Below are 9214 nucleotides of genomic sequence, written 5' to 3' on the forward strand. Positions count from 1 at the left end.
TCAATGTCGTGCACAATATTCCAGACGCCCTTTGACACAAGAACCTGTTGCATCATATAAGCCCACATAGGGTAATTGTCCCCATCCAACCTGTCATCTGCAGCAAACATCATGAACACATCTGTGTTGTTGTTAGCCAGGGCAAATGCTGCACCTGATGCTAAAACTGCCCGAAAATAGGAGAAACGGAGGTGGAAACAACACGTGATATATAGCACAAACCGTAGAAGACTGTAAGGCACTTGTTATGCAAAAAACGACACTAACAAAAATTTTGCACAAAATGACAAAATTGCCTGTGCAGACCTGCTTGTAGTGGAACCGGAGACCGAAATGAGCCCGAATCAGAAATTTGAGCAGACTGAGCTCTGCAAGGCTACCCGAAATATTTGTCGACCTGCGAACGCTCACCAAATCTCACTGTAATCGAAGAAAGTGAGCAGGCGTGTGCTAGAGAAGCTGGCGACTAAGCCCGGGAGGACGTAACCTATTCTGATACCAATTATTGGAATTAGGATTGCAGAGAAATGCACACAGCTTGGAGAAGACGAAGGAAACTCAAGGCACACAATAGAGAGTGTGTTACTTAGTGTGCAATGGAAAGATAGATAGCCCTAGAGTGATGGGCGTATATACAATGCTCGGGGGGAAAACCTCCTAAAGAGGGAAAATGTGCCCCGGCGATCCTAGTGTGTTCACACACGTCACTACTACATGTATATGGTAACAGAGAGTCGGTGCAAGGCTAAGAATCAGAATCGCTTGCATGGTTTTGTATATAGATGAGAAGGTGTTCGATCATGCTTTTGGGAATGAGATGAAGGTGTTCGAGCTTCTTATCAAGGTAAGATATTTAAGGAGAAGGTGTTCGAGCATGCTTTTCTACCATACTTGACTATCCTATCATCATTTTGCATTGGTAATACCTGGAAGTTATGCAGGCCATACTAGATGTTGCTACCGTTTCCATCTCCCCCACTCAATTCTTCATCCCCATTCCGTAACCTATTGTTAGAGTTTCATGCTGGAATTTTTCCTTCCCTTCTATGTCCTTCTCTAAGGCCATGAAGCTGAGTGATCAAAGAGCCCCTAAGACATCATTTGCTTTGCAGAACCCCCGTCATCGCTCTTCATCCATGTAGATCGTCTTAAGTTTTCATGGTAACCTCGCCCTCCGCATCCTACTTTTTGCACATGACTTTCCCTATGCGCAAAATCATGTTTTTTGAGCATGGGGTCTCTCTCATGTCCAGGAATTCCTGTTGTTGTGCTCGTGGATCTGAGGTTTTTGTTGTCATGTTTCTTCACAATGTTGCATTCAGGGGTGCTCGTGATGAGGATCCGATGGACATTCAATTATGTTAAAGGCATTTCGGGCTACTGATGAATGAAGCGATCCAAATACACATATGCCACTACAAAGCAAGAAGGGCATACTTGAATATCCTCTTAATACTTTTTTACATTGATAGAAGGGTCTCTAAGGCCATAAAAAGGGTGAGCCGATGCATAGGATTGAGCGTGTAGCCGTAGTGAACGACGTAGACGTGGTTCTTCACCACCATCCGTTCTAGCAAGGACGAGAGGACCGACAAAACTCGAGGACTTTCATGCGGTACTGATTCGAGCATGTCTTTGCCATTGCCATGCTATTGAGCATCAGCTAGCACGTGGAAGAGGTTTCCATAGGTGTTCATAAATTGGTTGTCTTGGAAGGGCTAGCTACATACACAATTCCCTCCATTTCGTCCTCAGATTGGAAGAGAGAGAGAGAGAGAGAGAGAGAGAGAGAGAGAGAGAGAGAGAGAGAGAGAGAGAGAGAGAGAGAGAGAGAGAGAGAGAGAGAGAGAGAGAGAGAGAGAGAGAGAGAGAGAGAGAGAGAGATTGTATGTGAGTGTGTGTGTGTAAAAGGTGGTGAATGTACCTTCAGCTCTTCTAAAGGGTAGATGGCTATGGAGTGGATTGCGGGTTGGATATGTATATATATATATATATATATATATATATATATATATATATATATATATATATATATATATATATATATATAGAGAGAGAGAGAGAGAGAGAGAGAGAGAGAGAGAGAGAGAGAGAGAAGTACAAGGAAATAGCACACAAAAACACAAGTGGTGGGATTATCTGGTTTAATGCAGGTCACGAGCTGATAGTGTACTGCTTGTGCATAATCAACCATAGCTGTACAGAATGCTTGGAAAGGGTATCAGGAGGCCACAGGGTTTTGAACTTAAAGATCCACTGTCGTTTGTACATAGACAAGCGCTACTTTCTGTTGAGAGTAACATGAAGTTGTTCTTTCAAAGCTGGGGGGCGGTTGGGAGGGTTAGAGAGAGCACACCCTCTTGACCATTACAGTGCCTTAGGTGACAGGTTGGGTTGTTTTGATAGTGTCCACTCCATCTCTTCTAGAAACATGTCTATTCTTGAATGGATAAAAGATAGCTCCCATGGTTGCAGCTGGTATCTGCCAAGAAGCTCAGTTTTGTTCTTCCACCTATGCTCCGTAATGTGCCAGACATCTCTCCAGGTGATGATGTCCTTATTGTGAAGTCTTTTGGCTGACCTTAATTGCCTATGGTTGAGTTGGGTGATGGGGGGAGAGACCACCACATTGACTCGGCTACTCTGAGCTGCCATCTATATTTCCACTCCCAGTTTATTTTTAGTAAATTTATGTGTCTATTCTAGGCATTCCACAGTGATTTAAGTAGGTATGACCCCTTTGCTACGACATCAAAGGGTCCAAAGAACAACGTGAACCATGGTAGGTTTATGGTTCCCTGCAACCCTCGGATATGGAACCTATGTAATTCCCATAATAGCAGTGAGGCCCACTCTTCATCTGGTTGCTCCAAGGCTCTGAAAATGAGTTTTACAGTAAGCTTGTCGGCCCATATGTTTATTTGGTGAGGCCAAGTCCCCCTTGCTCTTTAGGAAGACAACAGATTTCCCAGTAAACTTTTGCTAGGCCTTTTTTAAGGGGGTCACCCGACCAGAGAAAGTTCCTGCATATTCTGGTTATATCTTTTATCTGAGCATCCGGGGGTCTCCAACATGAGAGGAAGAAAAGAACATAACATGAAATGTAGTGTTTGATTACTACAACCCAACCAGAGAAGTTAGCTTGAAAACCCAACCATCTATTCAGTTTGGTGTGGAATTTGTCCATGATCCATTGCCACCTTTGTGCCATTGTGATTTTAAAGCCAAAAGGGATCCCTAATAATCTGAATCTGATTCCATCCTGAATGATGGAGCATCCTTGCTCATCTACCCACCCAGGCAGAGGGGACCGAGAGGCTCTGATCCTTGTTTTGGATTGGTTTATCCTGGAGCCTGAAGCTGTATAGAAGTTATTAAGACATTCTCAAAAGGCTTTTAGAGAGCTATCATCATTTTGCATCAACACGTTAGTGTCATCAGCGAATTGAGAGAGGCACTGCTATCTCCCATCTAGCAACTTGATACCTCGAAGGCTCCCTTGCTGAATATTTTTTCTTTGACCAACCAATTCAAGAAATCAGCGGAGGTGGAAAAAAGGAGAGGAGCCAGTAGGCATCCCTGTCTGACTGATCTGTTGAGTGGGAATGTGTCCAACAGCCCATTGTTAATAGCCACTCTAGCTTAGGCATTTCCCAGGAGCGTTTGAACATACCTTACAATCCTGGGGCCAAACCCCATCATTACTAGACAATCGAGTATGAAGGACCATTCTAGCCTGTCATAGGCTTTGTCAAATTCAACTTTGACGAAGACGTAGTCTTGGTTAGATTCTTCAGCATATTCTATTCCTTCCCACATTGCAATTACTGCTTCCATCATCCTTCGCCCTTTGATGAATCCTTTTTGTTCAGAGCACAGCCACTCGGCAAGGGCCGGGGTAATTCTGAGAGCTATGGCCTTGGCAAAAACTTTGTAGGCAGAGTTTAGCATTGTTAGTGATCTCCAGTTGGATAGCCTTTCCTTCGGGCCTTTTTTGTGTAGTACTTTAATGATGCCTGTGTTGAGTTCAATCGGGAGGGCTCGATGTTTAACAGATTCTTCCCATACAATGAGCAAGATTGGTGCAATAGAATCTCTAAATGTTTGATAGAACTCAACAGGGAGGCCATTTATGCCCAGAGTCTTCTTAGGCTTAAGAGCATCAGTGGCTCTTTTGATTTCTCCTATCGAGAGCTCCGAGTCAAGTTGGACGCTTAGATGGGGAGGGAATACTCTTTTCTTGCAGTTCCGAATGATTCCTCTAGCCAGAGTGACAGCCTCATCGTGAACTTCTAGTGGGCTAAACAATTGAGCGAAGTGCTCCTTGGTTGTTTAGGTAGCATCTATCCAGTCTAGCCTTTCGAGCAAGAATTCCTTTAGAGTAGTTTTGCCAGTTGAATTCTCCAGGTGTGCCTACATCCCATAGGTCTAGTTGCTCCTTGAGGTTCTTCCATTCTTGTTTCTCTGTCCCTGCCACTGTTTGCCCTTTCATTAGGTATCGATCCTCCATGGACTCAACCATGTTAAAGTCCCCGAACAGAATGATTTGGCCCTTGACCTGGGCGAGTTGACTCCAAAGATTGGTTTTGTCTTTGACAGAGCCACCTGTATAGATGGACAACATAAGGCAGTTGATAGGGGCCTCTATGGCAGTGCTACCCAGTCCTCTCCTGAAGACGGTAGTGGTTGGTTAATCTTCCAGCTCAGACGAATCCCCATGGCTGTTCCTCCCGATCCTCTGTTGTGTGAGGAGTGGAACCATTAATGCTCCTTGGATATCGATTGCAACCTCTGTTCAAGCTCCTGTACTGCTATTTTGACTTCTTGAAGGCCTATGACTTCAACTGGGTAACTTTGTGTCCATGCTTTAATCTTCTTAGCTTTATTAGGGTCTGACAACCCCTTTATGTTCCACGAGAGTAGCTTCATTTTTTACTTCTTCTTTCCTTTCGATTTTTTCTCTGAGCCCTAGGTGAGGGCTGAGTTACTGAGTTGTGACTCCTTTTGTTGTCTTTGTGTACTTCTATTGGTGAGGGGCCTACCTCGGGTTTGCCTACATGGCTAGGGGCAACGTTCTCTTTGTTATGCTCATTGTTGCTGGAGGTTTTGTTAAGATCTATGGCGGTGGCTCTGTCTGCCCTGTTTACTTGCTCTTCCAGACGTGATTATGTGTCTTCGTCCTCCTCGGAGTCTTGACCAATCAAATCTTCCACCTCAGAATCTTCCCATTCAAGAAGTGAGGCTAGTAGTGCATACTAGTTGGACTGCCTAGGTTTAGCTCTATCGTTTACCTGCTTTTCTGCAGCGGGTCGTGTCACTCTGGTGGTCTGAGGAAGAACAGCTGCCGCTGGAGTTTGATTATTGCGCTCATTTTCCTCAGAGCTGGTTGGGGTCTGTTCAGGTTTAGGGTTCTTAATAGGGCAGTCCCGAACAAAGTGTCCTTTTGTTCCACAGTGGAAGCATGCATTTGGCTGGTATTTGTAACTCAAGGGTTGTTCGAAGCATTCCCCGTCATCTAGGGCGATAACCATAGCTTTCGAGAGGTCCTCTGAGATGTCCATCTCGATCAAGGCTTGAGGGTGCCAGGAAGGGATGTAGTCTCCTCGTGGGCGACCTCCTAGGACCTTGCCGAGCTGAGAGTCAATCACCCTAAGGTGGTTGTGAAAGTGTAGTGGTAAGTTCGAGAACTCTATCCACATAGGAAAGTGCGAGAGCGCGTCTCTTTTGGCATTGTATTCCTTATGCCATTTGAATAAGCACAGAGAGGAAGTACGTAGAAGCCACTGTCCCGAGCTAAGAACCCTAAAGGCCATGTCTGCATTTTTGAACACAAAGACGTATTGATTCTTGGGCAGGGCCTCAATGGTCTCTACTTCCGTACCAATAGCACCCCATTGGTTTCTAATCCAGCCTGTCATCACTTCAGAAAGGGGAAGTGGGCTAGGTGACGACCCTATAAGGGCTCTATTTTCTAGATCATTTTGGGTTTTGCGAAGTTGAACAGCGGGCAAAATAACCAGAGGCTTGCCGTCTGGAGTCTTGCCAGGGCCTCCTGCATAAGGGGCTCCGCTTCCTCCTGGTTGCGACTCAGCGGCAGCAGTATAGGTGGATGCAGCGGCAGCGCCTTCAATGGCCCCATGATGTAGCCCTGTTGGTGGGTTGGCAGAGGGTGGCTGTGTGAAGAACTCAGCATCCTGTCGCGCCTGTCTTGCTGCTTGGAGTTTGCTTATGCTGTCATGCAGAAGTTGGTCGTCATCGCAAGGAAATGGCCCAGTAGGGTTAAAGTGGGAGTAACTCTGCTGGTGAAAACCGTTTACTCCCCCTGCGTGGGCAGCCACGGAGTTATGATGCACTAGCATATGATGGGGTAGCCCATCCGATGCCCAAATGTTGGGAGATCTAGTGTCAGCAGTGAGCGCCGGGTCATCTCACAGGGTAGAGGTGAACAGATAGCTCGGGCGCTAGGTAGCTATGCCATCGCTAGGGTTTTAAACATTGTTTACAGCATGTGTTGTAGAGAGATTATCGTCAAAAATATTAATTGGTAAGGGGGAAGCCCAGCTATTTGAGAATAGATACAACTTCTGTCATTTGGCATAAGGGTTTTTCCTTTGCTTAGTTGGTGATGATGAACGGAGCTCTGTGCAAGGTTTTTTTTTTTTGCCATACAATTGTGAGTGGAGAAATGTTATATTGACTCGGAGAAGAATACATAATCAGCCTCAAGCACTAGATGTGACTTGAGGGGGCAAAGGTTCAAAAAGGAGGACTTGATCACAAACACAACAGAACTCTGACAAAAAGCTGTGAAGTAACACCTCCCGAGTAGCTAATGCAAGTTTTTGCTTATCTTATGTGAGTGATGAAACCCCGATGCTTTTGTTCAAGGACTCAAAAGACAGGTATGCTGCGTAGAATATGATACAAGGTGCAATATATATACACTAGAAATGCTTCCAATTTGAACACTTTTCCACAAGGCTGGATGCCCTCTTTTTGCATCAAAAAGACCCTTGCAAAAATAGACTCCAAACAACACCCTGGATTGTAAGAAATAATTGCATCACCAAAGCTGCAGAAAGAAAGCTGGCCCCCATGCCATAACGATCAATTAGAAGAGTCGTTCCAATGGCCACTCATTGGAGTAATGTGAAGGCCTCGCTGATTGCTCTGACATGATTGTTGGCGAGCAAGACTGAGCAGGATGGAGGCAATTGCTGGGCAGGGAGGGTTTTCATCGATTGCAACTTTGCCCTCGAGGTACAGCACAACCTCACTCATACGTGGCCTGTTCATGGGATGGTCTTGAATGCACTAGAGGGCCACAAATAAAGCTCTTTGAACATGCTGCCAGTCCTCCATGGTTTTGGAAACAGGAAGCTTCTCGTCGGGCGACATGGTGATACCCAGTTTAACGTCAATAATAGACTGTATATCACCTTTGATTGCTGCATCAAAAACCTCTTCAGGAAAACAGGAACCATTCTCAAAATTATGGTGCCCACTTATCAGCTCCAATAACACCATGCCATAGCTGTACACATCAAACTTCGTACTCATCTGGCCCTTGCCTGCCATCCAAAATTCCGGTGCCATGTAGCCTGGGGTGCCTCTTGCCAAGGTTGCAACTGAAGACTCCTCTCTGGCCATTAGCTTTGCAAGCCCAAAGTCTGCAATCTTGGGACATAAATGCTCATCCAAAAGTATGTTTTGCGGTTTAATGTCACAATGTATGATCCGCTGCCTACACTCCTCATGTAAGTAGCCTAATCCCTTTGCAATGCCCAATGCAATATTCTACCGCTGCCGCCAGTGCAGAAACATTACTGAATCATTTTTGTGCTTGCAGAATAGCCATTTGTCAAGAGAGCCATTCTTCACATATTCATAGACCAGTATCCTGTGCTGTTTTTCCACGCAAAATCCGAGCAACCTTACAAGGTGTACATGATGAATTCTTCCTATAGTAGCCACCTCATTCAGCAAATGATCCTTTCTGTGTGTTGAGGCCACCTCCATAACTTTTACAGCAATCTGCACGCCAGCCTTTAGCGATCCCCTGTATACGATGCCAAAGCCCCCTTCACCCAAAGTATTCATGAAGTTGCTTGTTGCAGATACGAGGGAGGAGTATGACATCTCAATTGGACGCTCTGTGAGGTTCTCAAGATCCAGCTCGGGCTTGGCTTCTGGCTTCTTAAATAACTTTGCCTTGACAATCCAGCAAAGGGTAAGAATGATCAACACAACAGTCGCTGCTGCTCCTCCCACTGCAATCCGAATTATTCCAGCGTTGCACGAAAGCACACCCGAGCAACCTACATTCAGCAAACACACTTTGTATTGTAACTCAATAACAATAAATATGTCTGGGCGTTTTTGAAAAATTCCGGAGTGGAGGATCTCTTGCAGTTGCTTGGTATTCAAGTGAGAAGAAAGAGTGGCCCAAAATTGTGGAGATGACGCTGAGGATTCCAGAATAGGCCTCGAGCTCTCTTTGTGTGGCTGTCGTGCCATCGTTCTCTCGCTCCCTCCCCGTGTACCAGGAAGACCTCACGGTGGAGATTGAAAAGTTTCCCGCTCTAACCACTCTACCAACGGGCTCTTCATTTCCTTCTATTGGTGCAACGTGATTCTAAAACTGGGTAGCAGGGTCCCTCATGAAAGACCCGGCTTTTTATTGGAAACTAGAGAGAGAGAGAGAGGGAGAGAAAAGGAGAGAGGCTTCTGGTGCTGGCGAAGAGAACGAAGGCAGCCAGGGGGCGACAGAGGTGCCGGGGGGTGGGGGTCCTGGTCTATAAGTGACAGTGCGTGGCATTTTAGGCCGTCTCGTCTCCGCGGCAAGCTTTTTTGGGGGGGGGGGGCGGCGGGGGGGGGGGGGGGGGTGTTTCACTCTCCAATTCGCCCACCCTTAGAGTAAAGGAGGAGATCGAGCCTTGTTGGCAAAACGATGCATTACTACCACCGGGGTGTCTCGCTTCAAACCTCCAATTTTGTTACACTAGCAATCTTTGGCGGTTTCCTACATCGTCTCTACACTCTCGACCACGCTCACTTTGTTCCTGCTTGTAGATCTCACCTTTAGCTTCGTTTTACGCTCCTCCATGCTTAAACGGTGCACAATGTGCTCTACAATCCCTGGCGCGGCTTAGGCGGCCTTAACTTGGTCCCATTTACCCTAGTTCACTGCATGATTGGGCTGAGATTAAAGCCG

The 9214-nt window shown here is 46.0% G+C and overlaps 1 pseudogene; it reads right to left on the reverse strand.

The window, feature by feature from the left end:
- Positions 1 to 6007: 6007 nt before the first annotated feature.
- LOC147416870 (G-type lectin S-receptor-like serine/threonine-protein kinase SD2-5) lies at positions 6008 to 8565 on the reverse strand (annotated as a pseudogene).
- Positions 8566 to 9214: the final 649 nt, after the last annotated feature.

The sequence above is a fragment of the Adiantum capillus-veneris genome, unplaced genomic scaffold (assembly GCF_014529385.1).
Source record: "Adiantum capillus-veneris isolate H3 unplaced genomic scaffold, ASM1452938v2 Hic_scaffold_415, whole genome shotgun sequence".
Taxonomy (NCBI): Eukaryota; Viridiplantae; Streptophyta; class Polypodiopsida; order Polypodiales; family Pteridaceae; genus Adiantum; species Adiantum capillus-veneris.